Below are 17,500 nucleotides of genomic sequence, written 5' to 3' on the forward strand. Positions count from 1 at the left end.
GGGTGCCGTGTCCTACGTATCGCCCAACTAGGTTCTACTTGTGCCCCTTATTAATTCATTAATATGTGTCGTGTGTGTGTGTGCTCTTTGAGCAGTTTCCGTTCTTGTGCCGTCCGTCCAGTGAAAGGATTTTTTTATTTTTTTTTTATTAAGTTACGGCGCTTGTTTTTGTGCAGCTCTACGTGGTCGTGTCCTCGTACGCAGTGGTGTGTTTGTGGAAAGTCTCTCGTTGTGTTGTGTTGTGCAGTGCAGTGCAGTGCAGTGCAGTGCAGTGCAGTGCTGTGCGTGCGCCAAAGCCTCTGGATAAAAGAAAAAAAAAATATATATATATATATATACACATTTTTTTTTCTAATTTTTTTTTTTAATTAATTTTACATGTGGTAAGTATGCATGACTTATACCATCCTTTGTATTGATTTATTTGGGTCGTGTCTTTTTTTTCCACATTATTAGCCTTCTTGTTCTCCTCCTCCTCCTCCTCCTGCTTATCATTATTGTAGAAATGTTTCCCTTTTTCTTTTTTTCCTCTTTCTTTCTAAGCTTTTAGTTTCCACCAGAGTGTCGAACCGAATTTTTTATTGGTTTGCTTCGATTTGCGGGAGCACAAAAGTAATGTAGGACATTAAAATAGCACAACAAATAGAAGAACAAGAGGTATACAGGACAGGCGCTGATGTTGAACTAGTTTCATTCAGGAAAGTGAACATGTATATACACACGACAGGCAAAGCAGCACATATTCTTAAGGGTAGAAGATATTTGAGCTGGGATGCTGGTGTCTCCCAGCACGATCAAACCATCCGGGGCTATTGCCGCCTTCTCGGCTGCCCTCGGCACTTATCGTGAATAAAAGCTATATATGTATGTTTACTTTTCCTGGATAAAACTAGTTGAAAGTGAGTGCCTGTCCTGTATACTCCTTGTCCTCGTCTTTTTTGCGCTATTTGATATATTTTACTAAGATGAACCAACAGCGTACCGTATTAAAAAGAAAAAGAAGAAGCTAAAGTGATATTATATTTACCTGGTGCTTCTTTTCGTAATAGGCACTATTTCAAGAGTGCAAACGGGTATCTTTCCATTCATTTGTAGGGTTCGCTTATTTTCAGGTGCCGAGAAATAAATTGCTTTATTTAAATTTGATGGAGCAGTAAATGACAAGCTACATACATATCTGTCTTTCCTTGTTTTTTTTTTGTGTTATATTTTAGCCTGAATTTAAAAGTTATCAGTCTGTTGGGTCGCCTAAAATACAGGTGATTGGCATTTGAGGTTTTTTTTCTTTACAAGATAATGGTTGATTCAATTTAGCAAGTAAGCATCAATTGTGCTACTTTTTTTTTTCCTTCATCTTAAATAGAGCTAAGCAATCAACTCGACATGACGGCTACTTAATTTGTCGCTTTCTTACCGCCTGTTTTCCGAAACTGTGTGCTTTCTTTTCGTCGTCATCGACTTTGGGCTGCCGCTCTAAGTCCATAGAGCCTTTTTTTTTTTTTTTTCAGCTATCCCTGCCGTACACCCTTGTACTTGTATTCATCGTCAGACTAATAGACAGTTATATTTTCTTCCGTACAGTTCCAAGTTGGCGGGTCAGTTTCGGTTCGGCTGAAACTAACTCCTCGGTTCCGGTTTTTCGTTCGCTTCGGTTTTCGGTTCGACACTCTGGTCTTCACCGTGCATGGCACCCCCCCCCCCTTCCTTCCTTCCTTCCTTCCCTCCCTCCCTCCCTCCCTCGCTCCCTCCCTCCCTCTCTCCCCTCTTCTCCTCCCTGCAAGAAAACAAACTGTCGTTTCGAAATGTTTTCTTACTTGAACTGTGAAGGTTTTCAAGTGCATTTCCTTTCCTCCTTTATTGAGCGCACAATTCTAGAGTGGAACTTCCCTTCTGACATTGCAATAAAGTTTCCTGCACAAGGAAGAAAAACCTGCCATTTGACCTCCCTTGTGTGTGCAAAGTGTCAATGTTCCTATATTATGCTTGAACATGGTCTTTTTGTCTTCCTATTTGTCGCAGAAATCATGTATGTGTATGTATGTATGTATATATATATATATATATATATATACCAATATCGCACTTTATGGATTAATCTTGCACGACCTGTGAAAACCACGTATCTCTGGCTTTCCTCACGTTCGATTTTCGAGCAATTTCTGAAGCTAGCTTGGGGAGATTGATTTCGCTCGCACACAATTCGAGGCGCGAGGACGGGCATGTACGAACGCCTACGTAGTCGGGACGGTAAACAAAACTTACACAAATTAAAATCCTGCGCAGATAATAAAAGAAAGAGCAACAAAAAAGTGAGCGTCTTTCTTTACTAATTTCTTTTTTTTTTTTTTTCTTTTTTAGGATTGTAAGCGGACGGGCTTCTTAAACGATACCAAAAAGCGAGACACAATTTGACAAACGGGTCACGTCACAAGAAAGAAAATCCCACATCCTCAAGCGTGTAAAAAATGCACGCAATATCTACAGTACTGGAATTGGAAGCGCTGCCAATCTCGCGTGCACTAGCCCAAATCGCGTTGCTCCAGCTCACGTCAAAGCGACACATACCTCGTCGGAAAGGTACGCTTTCTGACGCGGTCAACCGGTAAAAACACTATATATTGTAAAATTCTGTACTTTGGACGTGATTAATTCAGACTGCTTTGCGGCTAACTAAGCGCGCGTTCCTTCCCAATGAAACGAAAGAGCGAGATTAGAAATAGAGGAAATAATTCCCGTGAAAAGAAAGAAATTCGTCTCTTATTGAGCTTGGCAGTAAAGCACGCGACATCTCCAGTATTCCGTTTGAAAGCGTTGTCCATGGCAAGTGCAGTAGTGTACAGTGTTCGGCTCTCGCCCAGTTGAAAGCGCCAGAAAGCCCGTGTCGCCTCGCGACACGGGTAACCGCTAGAAAACACGCACATTTTAAAGTCGCGTGATTTGCACTTGATTCCTCGGAAGTACTTTGTGGGAGACGAAGCGGGCGTTCCATGCCAAGGACACGGAAGAGAGAGATTAGAAATAGAGCGAACAATTCGCGTGAAAAGAATAATATTTGTCTCCTATCAAACTTGCCAGAAAAGTAAGCGAGATTTCCAGTATTCCGTTTGAAAGCGCTGCCCGTCGCAAGTGCAGTAGTGTACAGTGTTCGGCTCTCGCCCAGTTGAAAGCGCCAGAAAGCCCGTGTCGCCTCGCGACACGGGTAACCGCTAGAAAACACGCACATTTTAAAGTCGCGTGATTTGCACTTGATTCCTCGGAAGTACTTTGTGGGAGACGAAGCGGGCGTTCCATGCCAAGGACACGGAAGAGAGAGATTAGAAATAGAGCGAACAATTCGCGTGAAAAGAATAAAATTTGTCTCCTATCAAACTTGCCAGAAAAGTAAGCGAGATTTCCAGTATTCCGTTTGAAAGCGCTGCCCGTCGCAAGTGCAGTAGGGTAAATTGTTCGGCTCTCGCCCAGTTGAAAGCGCCAGAAAGCCCGTGTCGCCTCGCGACACGGGTAACCGCTAGAAAACACGCACATTTTAAAGTCGCGTGATTTGCACTTGATTCCTCGGAAGTACTTTGTGGGAGACGAAGCGGGCGTTCCATGCCAAGGACACGGAAGAGAGAGATTAGAAATAGAGCGAACAATTCGCGTGAAAAGAATAAAATTTGTCTCCTATCAAACTTGCCAGAAAAGTAAGCGAGATTTCCAGTATTCCGTTTGAAAGCGCTGCCCGTCGCAAGTGCAGTAGGGTAAATTGTTCGGCTCTCGCCCAGTTGAAAGCGCCAGAAAGCCCGTGTCGCCTCGCGACACGGGTAACCGCTAGAAAACACGCACATTTTAAAGTCGCGTGATTTGCACTTGATTCCTCGGAAGTACTTTGTGGGAGACGAAGCGGGCGTTCCATGCCAAGGACACGGAAGAGAGAGATTAGAAATAGAGCGAACAATTCGCGTGAAAAGAATAATATTTGTCTCCTATCAAACTTGCCAGAAAAGTAAGCGAGATTTCCAGTATTCCGTTTGAAAGCGCTGCCCGTCGCAAGTGCAGTAGGGTAAATTGTTCGGCTCTCGCCCAGTTGAAAGCGCCAGAAAGCCCGTGTCGCCTCGCGACACGGGTAACCGCTAGAAAACACGCACATTTTAAAGTCGCGTGATTTGCACTTGATTCCTCGGAAGTACTTTGTGGGAGACGAAGCGGGCGTTCCATGCCAAGGACACGGAAGAGAGAGATTAGAAATAGAGCGAACAATTCGCGTGAAAAGAATAAAATTTGTCTCCTATCAAACTTGCCAGAAAAGTAAGCGAGATTTCCAGTATTCCGTTTGAAAGCGCTGCCCGTCGCAAGTGCAGTAGGGTAAATTGTTCGGCTCTCGCCCAGTTGAAAGCGCCAGAAAGCCCGTGTCGCCTCGCGACACGGGTAACCGCTAGAAAACACGCACATTTTAAAGTCGCGTGATTTGCACTTGATTCCTCGGAAGTACTTTGTGGGAGACGAAGCGGGCGTTCCATGCCAAGGACACGGAAGAGAGAGATTAGAAATAGAGCGAACAATTCGCGTGAAAAGAATAAAATTTGTCTCCTATCAAACTTGCCAGAAAAGTAAGCGAGATTTCCAGTATTCCGTTTGAAAGCGCTGCCCGTCGCAAGTGCAGTAGGGTAAATTGTTCGGCTCTCGCCCAGTTGAAAGCGCCAGAAAGCCCGTGTCGCCTCGCGACACGGGTAACCGCTAGAAAACACGCACATTTTAAAGTCGCGTGATTTGCACTTGATTCCTCGGAAGTACTTTGTGGGAGACGAAGCGGGCGTTCCATGCCAAGGACACGGAAGAGAGAGATTAGAAATAGAGCGAACAATTCGCGTGAAAAGAATAAAATTTGTCTCCTATCAAACTTGCCAGAAAAGTAAGCGAGATTTCCAGTATTCCGTTTGAAAGCGCTGCCCGTCGCAAGTGCAGTAGGGTAAATTGTTCGGCTCTCGCCCAGTTGAAAGCGCCAGAAAGCCCGTGTCGCCTCGCGACACGGGTAACCGCTAGAAAACACGCACATTTTAAAGTCGCGTGATTTGCACTTGATTCCTCGGAAGTACTTTGTGGGAGACGAAGCGGGCGTTCCATGCCAAGGACACGGAAGAGAGAGATTAGAAATAGAGCGAACAATTCGCGTGAAAAGAATAATATTTGTCTCCTATCAAACTTGCCAGAAAAGTAAGCGAGATTTCCAGTATTCCGTTTGAAAGCGCTGCCCGTCGCAAGTGCAGTAGTGTACAGTGTTCGGCTCTCGCCCAGTTGAAAGCGCCAGAAAGCCCGTGTCGCCTCGCGACACGGGTAACCGCTAGAAAACACGCACATTTTAAAGTCGCGTGATTTGCACTTGATTCCTCGGAAGTACTTTGTGGGAGACGAGGCGGGCGTTCCATGCCAAGGACACGGAAGAGAGAGATTAGAAATAGAGCGAACAATTCGCGTGAAAAGAATAAAATTTGTCTCCTATCAAACTTGCCAGAAAAGTAAGCGAGATTTCCAGTATTCCGTTTGAAAGCGCTGCCCGTCGCAAGTGCAGTAGGGTAAATTGTTCGGCTCTCGCCCAGTTGAAAGCGCCAGAAAGCCCGTGTCGCCTCGCGACACGGGTAACCGCTAGAAAACACGCACATTTTAAAGTCGCGTGATTTGCACTTGATTCCTCGGAAGTACTTTGTGGGAGACGAGGCGGGCGTTCCATGCCAAGGACACGGAAGAGAGAGATTAGAAATAGAGCGAACAATTCGCGTGAAAAGAATAAAATTTGTCTCCTATCAAACTTGCCAGAAAAGTAAGCGAGATTTCCAGTATTCCGTTTGAAAGCGCTGCCCGTCGCAAGTGCAGTAGTGTACAGTGTTCGGCTCTCGCCCAGTTGAAAGCGCCAGAAAGCCCGTGTCGCCTCGCGACACGGGTAACCGCTAGAAAACACGCACATTTTAAAGTCGCGTGATTTGCACTTGATTCCTCGGAAGTACTTTGTGGGAGACGAAGCGGGCGTTCCATGCCAAGGACACGGAAGAGAGAGATTAGAAATAGAGCGAACAATTCGCGTGAAAAGAATAAAATTTGTCTCCTATCAAACTTGCCAGAAAAGTAAGCGAGATTTCCAGTATTCCGTTTGAAAGCGCTGCCCGTCGCAAGTGCAGTAGTGTACAGTGTTCGGCTCTCGCCCAGTTGAAAGCGCCAGAAAGCCCGTGTCGCCTCGCGACACGGGTAACCGCTAGAAAACACGCACATTTTAAAGTCGCGTGATTTGCACTTGATTCCTCGGAAGTACTTTGTGGGAGACGAAGCGGGCGTTCCATGCCAAGGACACGGAAGAGAGAGATTAGAAATAGAGCGAACAATTCGCGTGAAAAGAATAAAATTTGTCTCCTATCAAACTTGCCAGAAAAGTAAGCGAGATTTCCAGTATTCCGTTTGAAAGCGCTGCCCGTCGCAAGTGCAGTAGGGTAAATTGTTCGGCTCTCGCCCAGTTGAAAGCGCCAGAAAGCCCGTGTCGCCTCGCGACACGGGTAACCGCTAGAAAACACGCACATTTTAAAGTCGCGTGATTTGCACTTGATTCCTCGGAAGTACTTTGTGGGAGACGAGGCGGGCGTTCCATGCCAAGGACACGGAAGAGAGAGATTAGAAATAGAGCGAACAATTCGCGTGAAAAGAATAAAATTTGTCTCCTATCAAACTTGCCAGAAAAGTAAGCGAGATTTCCAGTATTCCGTTTGAAAGCGCTGCCCGTCGCAAGTGCAGTAGTGTACAGTGTTCGGCTCTCGCCCAGTTGAAAGCGCCAGAAAGCCCGTGTCGCCTCGCGACACGGGTAACCGCTAGAAAACACGCACATTTTAAAGTCGCGTGATTTGCACTTGATTCCTCGGAAGTACTTTGTGGGAGACGAAGCGGGCGTTCCATGCCAAGGACACGGAAGAGAGAGATTAGAAATAGAGCGAACAATTCGCGTGAAAAGAATAAAATTTGTCTCCTATCAAACTTGCCAGAAAAGTAAGCGAGATTTCCAGTATTCCGTTTGAAAGCGCTGCCCGTCGCAAGTGCAGTAGTGTACAGTGTTCGGCTCTCGCCCAGTTGAAAGCGCCAGAAAGCCCGTGTCGCCTCGCGACACGGGTAACCGCTAGAAAACACGCACATTTTAAAGTCGCGTGATTTGCACTTGATTCCTCGGAAGTACTTTGTGGGAGACGAAGCGGGCGTTCCATGCCAAGGACACGGAAGAGAGAGATTAGAAATAGAGCGAACAATTCGCGTGAAAAGAATAAAATTTGTCTCCTATCAAACTTGCCAGAAAAGTAAGCGAGATTTCCAGTATTCCGTTTGAAAGCGCTGCCCGTCGCAAGTGCAGTAGGGTAAATTGTTCGGCTCTCGCCCAGTTGAAAGCGCCAGAAAGCCCGTGTCGCCTCGCGACACGGGTAACCGCTAGAAAACACGCACATTTTAAAGTCGCGTGATTTGCACTTGATTCCTCGGAAGTACTTTGTGGGAGACGAAGCGGGCGTTCCATGCCAAGGACACGGAAGAGAGAGATTAGAAATAGAGCGAACAATTCGCGTGAAAAGAATAATATTTGTCTCCTATCAAACTTGCCAGAAAAGTAAGCGAGATTTCCAGTATTCCGTTTGAAAGCGCTGCCCGTCGCAAGTGCAGTAGTGTACAGTGTTCGGCTCTCGCCCAGTTGAAAGCGCCAGAAAGCCCGTGTCGCCTCGCGACACGGGTAACCGCTAGAAAACACGCACATTTTAAAGTCGCGTGATTTGCACTTGATTCCTCGGAAGTACTTTGTGGGAGACGAGGCGGGCGTTCCATGCCAAGGACACGGAAGAGAGAGATTAGAAATAGAGCGAACAATTCGCGTGAAAAGAATAAAATTTGTCTCCTATCAAACTTGCCAGAAAAGTAAGCGAGATTTCCAGTATTCCGTTTGAAAGCGCTGCCCGTCGCAAGTGCAGTAGGGTAAATTGTTCGGCTCTCGCCCAGTTGAAAGCGCCAGAAAGCCCGTGTCGCCTCGCGACACGGGTAACCGCTAGAAAACACGCACATTTTAAAGTCGCGTGATTTGCACTTGATTCCTCGGAAGTACTTTGTGGGAGACGAGGCGGGCGTTCCATGCCAAGGACACGGAAGAGAGAGATTAGAAATAGAGCGAACAATTCGCGTGAAAAGAATAAAATTTGTCTCCTATCAAACTTGCCAGAAAAGTAAGCGAGATTTCCAGTATTCCGTTTGAAAGCGCTGCCCGTCGCAAGTGCAGTAGTGTACAGTGTTCGGCTCTCGCCCAGTTGAAAGCGCCAGAAAGCCCGTGTCGCCTCGCGACACGGGTAACCGCTAGAAAACACGCACATTTTAAAGTCGCGTGATTTGCACTTGATTCCTCGGAAGTACTTTGTGGGAGACGAAGCGGGCGTTCCATGCCAAGGACACGGAAGAGAGAGATTAGAAATAGAGCGAACAATTCGCGTGAAAAGAATAAAATTTGTCTCCTATCAAACTTGCCAGAAAAGTAAGCGAGATTTCCAGTATTCCGTTTGAAAGCGCTGCCCGTCGCAAGTGCAGTAGTGTACAGTGTTCGGCTCTCGCCCAGTTGAAAGCGCCAGAAAGCCCGTGTCGCCTCGCGACACGGGTAACCGCTAGAAAACACGCACATTTTAAAGTCGCGTGATTTGCACTTGATTCCTCGGAAGTACTTTGTGGGAGACGAAGCGGGCGTTCCATGCCAAGGACACGGAAGAGAGAGATTAGAAATAGAGCGAACAATTCGCGTGAAAAGAATAATATTTGTCTCCTATCAAACTTGCCAGAAAAGTAAGCGAGATTTCCAGTATTCCGTTTGAAAGCGCTGCCCGTCGCAAGTGCAGTAGGGTAAATTGTTCGGCTCTCGCCCAGTTGAAAGCGCCAGAAAGCCCGTGTCGCCTCGCGACACGGGTAACCGCTAGAAAACACGCACATTTTAAAGTCGCGTGATTTGCACTTGATTCCTCGGAAGTACTTTGTGGGAGACGAAGCGGGCGTTCCATGCCAAGGACACGGAAGAGAGAGATTAGAAATAGAGCGAACAATTCGCGTGAAAAGAATAATATTTGTCTCCTATCAAACTTGGCAGAAAAGTAAGCGAGATTTCCAGTATTCCGTTTGAAAGCGCTGCCCGTCGCAAGTGCAGTAGTGTACAGTGTTCGGCTCTCGCCCAGTTGAAAGCGCCAGAAAGCCCGTGTCGCCTCGCGACACGGGTAACCGCTAGAAAACACGCACATTTTAAAGTCGCGTGATTTGCACTTGATTCCTCGGAAGTACTTTGTGGGAGACGAAGCGGGCGTTCCATGCCAAGGACACGGAAGAGAGAGATTAGAAATAGAGCGAACAATTCGCGTGAAAAGAATAATATTTGTCTCCTATCAAACTTGGCAGAAAAGTAAGCGAGATTTCCAGTATTCCGTTTGAAAGCGCTGCCCGTCGCAAGTGCAGTAGTGTACAGTGTTCGGCTCTCGCCCAGTTGAAAGCGCCAGAAAGCCCGTGTCGCCTCGCGACACGGGTAACCGCTAGAAAACACGCACATTTTAAAGTCGCGTGATTTGCACTTGATTCCTCGGAAGTACTTTGTGGGAGACGAAGCGGGCGTTCCATGCCAAGGACACGGAAGAGAGAGATTAGAAATAGAGCGAACAATTCGCGTGAAAAGAATAATATTTGTCTCCTATCAAACTTGGCAGAAAAGTAAGCGAGATTTCCAGTATTCCGTTTGAAAGCGCTGCCCGTCGCAAGTGCAGTAGTGTACAGTGTTCGGCTCTCGCCCAGTTGAAAGCGCCAGAAAGCCCGTGTCGCCTCGCGACACGGGTAACCGCTAGAAAACACGCACATTTTAAAGTCGCGTGATTTGCACTTGATTCCTCGGAAGTACTTTGTGGGAGACGAAGCGGGCGTTCCATGCCAAGGACACGGAAGAGAGAGATTAGAAATAGAGCGAACAATTCGCGTGAAAAGAATAATATTTGTCTCCTATCAAACTTGCCAGAAAAGTAAGCGAGATTTCCAGTATTCCGTTTGAAAGCGCTGCCCGTCGCAAGTGCAGTAGTGTACAGTGTTCGGCTCTCGCCCAGTTGAAAGCGCCAGAAAGCCCGTGTCGCCTCGCGACACGGGTAACCGCTAGAAAACACGCACATTTTAAAGTCGCGTGATTTGCACTTGATTCCTCGGAAGTACTTTGTGGGAGACGAAGCGGGCGTTCCATGCCAAGGACACGGAAGAGAGAGATTAGAAATAGAGCGAACAATTCGCGTGAAAAGAATAATATTTGTCTCCTATCAAACTTGCCAGAAAAGTAAGCGAGATTTCCAGTATTCCGTTTGAAAGCGCTGCCCGTCGCAAGTGCAGTAGTGTACAGTGTTCGGCTCTCGCCCAGTTGAAAGCGCCAGAAAGCCCGTGTCGCCTCGCGACACGGGTAACCGCTAGAAAACACGCACATTTTAAAGTCGCGTGATTTGCACTTGATTCCTCGGAAGTACTTTGTGGGAGACGAAGCGGGCGTTCCATGCCAAGGACACGGAAGAGAGAGATTAGAAATAGAGCGAACAATTCGCGTGAAAAGAATAATATTTGTCTCCTATCAAACTTGGCAGAAAAGTAAGCGAGATTTCCAGTATTCCGTTTGAAAGCGCTGCCCGTCGCAAGTGCAGTAGTGTACAGTGTTCGGCTCTCGCCCAGTTGAAAGCGCCAGAAAGCCCGTGTCGCCTCGCGACACGGGTAACCGCTAGAAAACACGCACATTTTAAAGTCGCGTGATTTGCACTTGATTCCTCGGAAGTACTTTGTGGGAGACGAAGCGGGCGTTCCATGCCAAGGACACGGAAGAGAGAGATTAGAAATAGAGCGAACAATTCGCGTGAAAAGAATAATATTTGTCTCCTATCAAACTTGCCAGAAAAGTAAGCGAGATTTCCAGTATTCCGTTTGAAAGCGCTGCCCGTCGCAAGTGCAGTAGGGTAAATTGTTCGGCTCTCGCCCAGTTGAAAGCGCCAGAAAGCCCGTGTCGCCTCGCGACACGGGTAACCGCTAGAAAACACGCACATTTTAAAGTCGCGTGATTTGTACTTGATTCCTCGGAAGTACTTTGTGGGAGACGAAGCGGGCGTTCCATGCCAAGGACACGGAAGAGAGAGATTAGAAATAGAGCGAACAATTCGCGTGAAAAGAATAATATTTGTCTCCTATCAAACTTGCCAGAAAAGTAAGCGAGATTTCCAGTATTCCGTTTGAAAGCGCTGCCCGTCGCAAGTGCAGTAGGGTAAATTGTTCGGCTCTCGCCCAGTTGAAAGCGCCAGAAAGCCCGTGTCGCCTCGCGACACGGGTAACCGCTAGAAAACACGCACATTTTAAAGTCGCGTGATTTGTACTTGATTCCTCGGAAGTACTTTGTGGGAGACGAAGCGGGCGTTCCATGCCAAGGACACGGAAGAGAGAGATTAGAAATAGAGCGAACAATTCGCGTGAAAAGAATAATATTTGTCTCCTATCAAACTTGCCAGAAAAGTAAGCGAGATTTCCAGTATTCCGTTTGAAAGCGCTGCCCGTCGCAAGTGCAGTAGGGTAAATTGTTCGGCTCTCGCCCAGTTGAAAGCGCCAGAAAGCCCGTGTCGCAAAGCGACACGGGTAACCGCTAGAAAACACGCATCTTTTTCTTTTGTTAATCCCGTGCTTCTCACTTCGTTCCTTGAGAGGACTTTGTCGGAAACTAAGTGGCGGGGCCTTCCAAACGAAACCAATGGTAGAAACAATGAAGTGAGCAAAGACGAGTAGTGTAAAGAAAGAAAATTGCCTATTATGAAGCCTGCCGTAAACACGCGCGATACCGCGAGCATTCGGATTAAAAGCAGTGACAATCTCACTTACTATAGCGCTCATTGTTCGGCTCTGACACAATTCAAAACGCATGAAACGCCCCGTGTAAATATTGGTTTACTTTGTAATAACAAAGTCGATAAACTTTCTGTTGACCATGTTAACATGAACTGAAAGTCGAAAAGAAGTAATCAGAGTCAAGCAGGGGTCAGCACGTTTTTAATAAAAAGCGAGAAATAATTTTTTTATAGGGGTAGGATGTATGTACGTATGTATGTATATATAGAGGCACACAGGAAAAAAAGAACATTTATATATATATATATATTGTGAGGGCGCTTCTGCGTAGCACTGCCCACGGACATCGTCGTCGTCACTTTTGGCTGTGGGTGGCGCGATCGGCATCGTCAGCTGATTAGTGGCACCTTCACCTACGACAAACGCTCGCTCCCGACGCCAGCTCTTGCATTATCAGCTTCAAAATGATATTTTGTACCGTCGAAACTACTCGCCCCACGGACATCGTTGGCTTTTGGTTATTCCTCGTACTTTACATGCCTTGGTCCTTGAATCTCTGCACGACGATCCCACAGCCGGCCACTTAGGGCTCTTCAAAACTTACTGTCGTGTCAGAGAACGATATTTCTGGCCCGGAATGTACACCGCGGTGACAAAGTATGTATCTTCTTGTCTCGTATGCCAAAAACATAAGTCTCGCACATCTGCACCCACCGGCCAATTACTGCCACCCCGCTGCCCTTCACAACCTTTCGAGATCGTAGGAATTGACTTGTTTGGACCGCTACCACGCACAGTCAATGGAAAACGATGGGTTGTAACCGCTGTCGACCACCTTACACGATACGCAGAAACAGCGGCTCTTCCAACTGGCTCCGCCACCGAGGTTGCGGATTTTTTCGTCCACCAGCTACTCCTCCGACATGGAGCACCCCGCGTGCTGCTCAGCGACAGAGGTCGTACCTTCTTGTCACAAACAGTGCAAGAGGTCTTAGCTGCTTGTGCAGTCATCCACAAAACAACATCCGCTTACCACCCACAGACCAACGGGCTCACTGAACGCTTTCATCGTACCCTTGCGCACATGATCGCAACGTACGTATCATCAGATCATACCAACTGGGATGCAATTTTACCATTCGTAACATACGCATATAATACGGCCATTCAAAGTACAACTGGGTACTCGCCATTTGAGCTCGTCCACGCAAGACAACCGACATCACTGCTCGACACAGTACTCGAGTATACTCCAACTGAGCCCCATACAACTCTCCTCGATGACCTCGTATCCCGTGCTGAAGACTCCCGTCAACTTGCGCGACTTCGCACTGTTCAACACCAACAGGAACGGAAAACCCGACACGACTCCATCCACAAGAACGTCAGCTTTCAACCTGGAGACCTTGTTCTCGTCTCGTTGCCAACACGCAAGCCCGGCCTCTCTGAAAAGTTACTGCCTCATTACATCGGCCCCTACCGCGTCATCGCTCAAACAACTCCTGTCAACTTTCTCGTGGAACCAGTACAAACACCCACCGATCGCCGCTACCGCAGCCGCGAACAGATTCACGTCTCCCGACTCAAACCTTTCACTCCCCGCTCAACGGCACCCCTTCCTTCCCTCTGTGGCCAGGTGGCCACCTTTCCGCAACCGGGGGAAAACTGTGAGGGCGCTTCTGCGTAGCACTGCCCACGGACATCGTCGTCGTCACTTTTGGCTGTGGGTGGCGCGATCGGCATCGTCAGCTGATTAGTGGCACCTTTTTTGAAACGTTCTGCAGCTATCAGACTCTGATAAAAAACCGTCATCTGACCGACCTGTCTCTCTCACAATATATACACACAAACATACATACATACATATATATATATATATATAAGGAGAGAGAGAGGGGAAAAAAATAAGAAAGAAAGAAGGACAAATAAATGATACTGAATAACGAGGAGCCACATAAATGAGAGACAGTAAGTCAGTAAGTCAGTCAGTCAGTCAGTCAGTCACCGAAACTGATAACCACAAACTATGTACAGAATGCTCTTGAAGGATCTTCTTTATACTTATCGGTGCTATTATGTGGAGGTGGGGTCTGTCGAGCGTTCGATTGGTGCGAGCGGCGTCTGACGACGTCGCCGACGCCTTTCGTCGCCGTCTCGGCCGCTGCCTCCGCCGCATGGTCGTTACAGCAAGGTACCTGCGATCTCTGGCGTCTGCCGTTGGGGTCGGTTCTCGGGTGCACCTGTGTCTTGAAAACGAATGCGAGAGGAGGGTGTTTCGGAGCGTCCGCGCTAACCGAACGGTGTGAAATGACGAGTGCGTTCTGACCGAAGGCCGGGGTGCGTCCTCGCGTCCTCACGGGACCTGAAAGCTCGGCAACGCTGCGAAGGCGTCGTCAATGATTTTTTTGGCGTACGACTTTCTGTTGCTACGACGAGAAAGAAATTTATGCGCTTCTTGCCGCGTCGGTACCGACCTCGGTCGGGGATATTCCGGCTGCGCGCTCGAACGTGCTTCATTTCTTCTTGGATTTCGAAGTAATTCCTAAGCGTTGTGTGTGTTTGCGGTTCGTAAGGGGCGCCTGACGGTGGCCCCGCGTCCGCGCGTTGGTAGGGTTTTGGGCGACCCACCACGAAAAGATTACCTGGTTGATCCTGCCAGTAGTCATATGCTTGTCTCAAAGATTAAGCCATGCATGTCTAAGTACATGCCGAAACAAGGCGAAACCGCGAATGGCTCATTAAATCAGTTATGGTTCCTTAGATCGTTTCTTCCTACTTGGATAACTGTGGCAATTCTAGAGCTAATACATGCAGTGAGCCCGAAGCCCCTCGGGGCGACGGGTGCTTTTATTAGACCAAGATCAATCGGGCTTCGGTCCGTTTTGTGTGGTGACTCTGGATAACTTTGTGCTGATCGCACGGCCACGAGCCGGCGACGTTTCTTTCAAGTGTCTGCCTTATCAACTGTCGATGGTAGGTTATGCGCCTACCATGGTTGTTACGGGTAACGGAGAATCAGGGTTCGATTCCGGAGAGGGAGCCTGAGAAACGGCTACCACATCCAAGGAAGGCAGCAGGCGCGCAAATTACCCACTCCCGGCACGGGGAGGTAGTGACGAAAAATAACAATACGGGACTCTTTTGAGGCCCCGTAATTGAAATGAGTACACTCTAAATCCTTTAACGAGGATCCATTGGAGGGCAAGTCTGGTGCCAGCAGCCGCGGTAATTCCAGCTCCAATAGCGTATACTAAAGTTGCTGCGGTTAAAAAGCTCGTAGTTGGATCTCAGTTACAGGCGGGAAGTGCGTGGACACCACGTTACGGCCCGTGCTGAACATCATGCCTGTCGTGGCTTGGTTCCCTTCATCAGGTGCCTTGCTTTGGCCGGCGCGTTTACTTTGAAAAAATTAGAGTGCTCAACGCAGGCGATTCGCCTGAATAACAGTGCATGGAATAATAGAACAAGATCCTGTTTCTGTTCTGTTGGTTTTTGGAATACAGGATAATGATTAAGAGGGACAGACGGGGGCATTCGTATTGCGGTGCTAGAGGTGAAATTCTTGGACCGTCGCAAGACGAACTACTGCGAAAGCATTTGCCAAGAATGTTTTCATTGATCAAGAACGAAAGTTAGAGGTTCGAAGGCGATCAGATACCGCCCTAGTTCTAACCATAAACGATGCCAACCAGCGATCCGCCTGAGTTACTCAAATGACTCGGCGGGCAGCTTCCGGGAAACCAAAGTATTTGGGTTCCGGGGGAAGTATGGTTGCAAAGCTGAAACTTAAAGGAATTGACGGAAGGGCACCACCAGGAGTGGAGCCTGCGGCTTAATTTGACTCAACACGGGAAAACTTACCCGGCCCGGACACTGGGAGGATTGACAGATTGAGAGCTCTTTCTTGATTCGGTGGATGGGGGTGCATGGCCGTTCTTAGTTGGTGGAGCGATTTGTCTGGTTAATTCCGATAACGAACGAGACTCTAGCCTATTAAATAGGTGCGTGGTTCTCTGCACCTTGCACCCTTCTTAGAGGGACAAGCGGCTCCTAGCCGCACGAAACAGAGCAATAACAGGTCTGTGATGCCCTTAGATGTCCGGGGCCGCACGCGCGCTACACTGAAGGAAGCAGCGTGTTTTTATCCCTGTCTGTAAAGACTGGGTAACCCGTGGAACCTCCTTCGTGATTGGGATAGGGGCTTGCAATTGTTCCCCTTGAACGAGGAATTCCCAGTAAGCGCGAGTCATAAGCTCGCGTTGATTACGTCCCTGCCCTTTGTACACACCGCCCGTCGCTACTACCGATTGAATGATTTAGTGAGGTCTTCGGACCGATACCCGGAGCGGCCTTTCGGTTGCGCCGGTGTGTTGGAAAGATGACCAAACTTGATCATTTAGAGGAAGTAAAAGTCGTAACAAGGTTTCCGTAGGTGAACCTGCGGAAGGATCATTACCGGATGTTATTTGGCATCGTTTTGTCTTCTTCCTCTTGTACGGGGAATGGACTCGATGTGCGAATTTATCTGGCGCCGATCCCGACCAAGCTTGGATGCCGTCGGGACGGCAAAAAAAAAAAAAAAACAACTGTGGTTCGGATGTGCCTTTTTTCTTTGGGTGGCCTCCGTTCCTTTCGATGATGCGCCCAGCGGGAGCCCTCTGCTGCCTCGATTGAGAGGAGATTTCAAGTGCACCGGGACAATCCGCGGGTTACAAAAGGCGCATCGCCCCCTTTTTCGTCTCTTCTCGAGGATCGCCCTTTTGTTTTGATTAACGAAGAGGCGTTTGAGAAGAAGCTTTTTTTTGCGCTTTCGAGATGGCATGGGATGTGCCGGGCGCGAAAAAAAAACAACAACTTGTGTTTTGTCGTACTGATTGAAAAATCCAAAAACACGACTCTAAGCGGTGGATCACTCGGTTCTCGGGTCGATGAAGAACGCAGCCAGCTGCGAGACTTGGTGTGAATTGCAGGACACACTGAGCACTTACTCTTTGAACGCACATTGCGGCCTCGGGCCTTCCCGTGGCTTCGTCTGTGTGAGGGTCGAGTCATATATCAAGAGAGGAGAATTTGTTTTCTACCTCGTTTTGACTGTGTCGGATCGTGGGCAGCACGCAGTTTTATGCTTTCTTGCGTTGCGTTTTCTTTGAGCAAATGCACGAGTGGTGCGATTGCACGCGTGCGCTTAACCAGTCCTCCTCCTCCTACGAGTTTTTATCGAACACTGCATGGGAAAACGAAACTCGATGGATACCGTTTGTGGAAAATCCCGTACCAAAAAAAATCTTTCGCACGTTGAACGGCGCTGTGACGTCGGTGCGTTAGAAACGGAGATTTGAAACGGTTTCTTTTCGATCGATTCTGTTTTCTTTGGCGTGGATGTTGTTCGAGTGGAAAAACCGTGGGACGGAGTTGGCGTTGGCGCGTTGAAACGCGGCGTCGGCAAATGTAAATCTCGTGGCGTTGATTTGCACAAAAAAAAGAAAAACGCTTCTGGGAGGAAAGTTTTTTGCGTCGTAGCCTTCCGTCAGTCTAAGACCTTCGCGTCCCCGATGAATACTGGAGCCATCCAGTAGGGGAATGCCGTTGGATTGCGCGCTTTCTTTTTTGTCGAATCGAAAGCGATGCAAAGCGTGTG

The 17,500-nt window shown here is 48.0% G+C and overlaps 2 non-coding genes across 2 annotated transcripts; both read left to right on the forward strand.

Annotated features, from left to right (window-relative positions):
• Positions 1–14,501: 14,501 nt before the first annotated feature.
• LOC115312393 lies at positions 14,502–16,317 on the forward strand. Its single transcript, XR_003917197.2, has one exon. It is a non-coding gene; the product is annotated as a small subunit ribosomal RNA (ribosomal RNA).
• Positions 16,318–16,755: 438 nt separating this feature from the next.
• On the forward strand, positions 16,756–16,908 carry LOC115312377. The gene has a single exon (XR_003917181.2). It is a non-coding gene; the product is annotated as a 5.8S ribosomal RNA (ribosomal RNA).
• Positions 16,909–17,500: the final 592 nt, after the last annotated feature.

The sequence above is a fragment of the Ixodes scapularis genome, unplaced genomic scaffold (assembly GCF_016920785.2).
Source record: "Ixodes scapularis isolate PalLabHiFi unplaced genomic scaffold, ASM1692078v2 ptg000802l_1__unscaffolded, whole genome shotgun sequence".
Classification (NCBI taxonomy): domain Eukaryota; kingdom Metazoa; phylum Arthropoda; class Arachnida; order Ixodida; family Ixodidae; genus Ixodes; species Ixodes scapularis.